Source organism: Cynoglossus semilaevis, chromosome 13, assembly GCF_000523025.1.
Source record: "Cynoglossus semilaevis isolate Cse_v1.0 chromosome 13, Cse_v1.0, whole genome shotgun sequence".
Taxonomy (NCBI): domain Eukaryota; kingdom Metazoa; phylum Chordata; class Actinopteri; order Pleuronectiformes; family Cynoglossidae; genus Cynoglossus; species Cynoglossus semilaevis.
This window is the reverse complement of record NC_024319.1, coordinates 1496205-1496500: the sequence shown is the minus strand read 5'-3', so window position 1 is coordinate 1496500 and position 296 is coordinate 1496205.

Below are 296 nucleotides of genomic sequence, written 5' to 3'. Positions count from 1 at the left end.
ATGAAATATTTTCGGGGTAAAGATTCAGAGCAGACTGAACTGGTTTTTGTCCACAGTGAGGACCGTCCTGTTCTGTCTCCACACATGAACTCCTGTGTTAAATAATGCATCCACTCACCGACCAGGCAGGTTGTTGTACTGTGTGTGTGTGTGTGTGTGTGTATCAGAGGTGTAGCTCCTCGTTCCAGTCTCAGATGTACAGTCTATCACTGAACACAATCTGGAGCTGCAGCTGAGCCACACACGCAATACACTATAGATTTATATACATCTACACTATCTACAGTATTTGTATC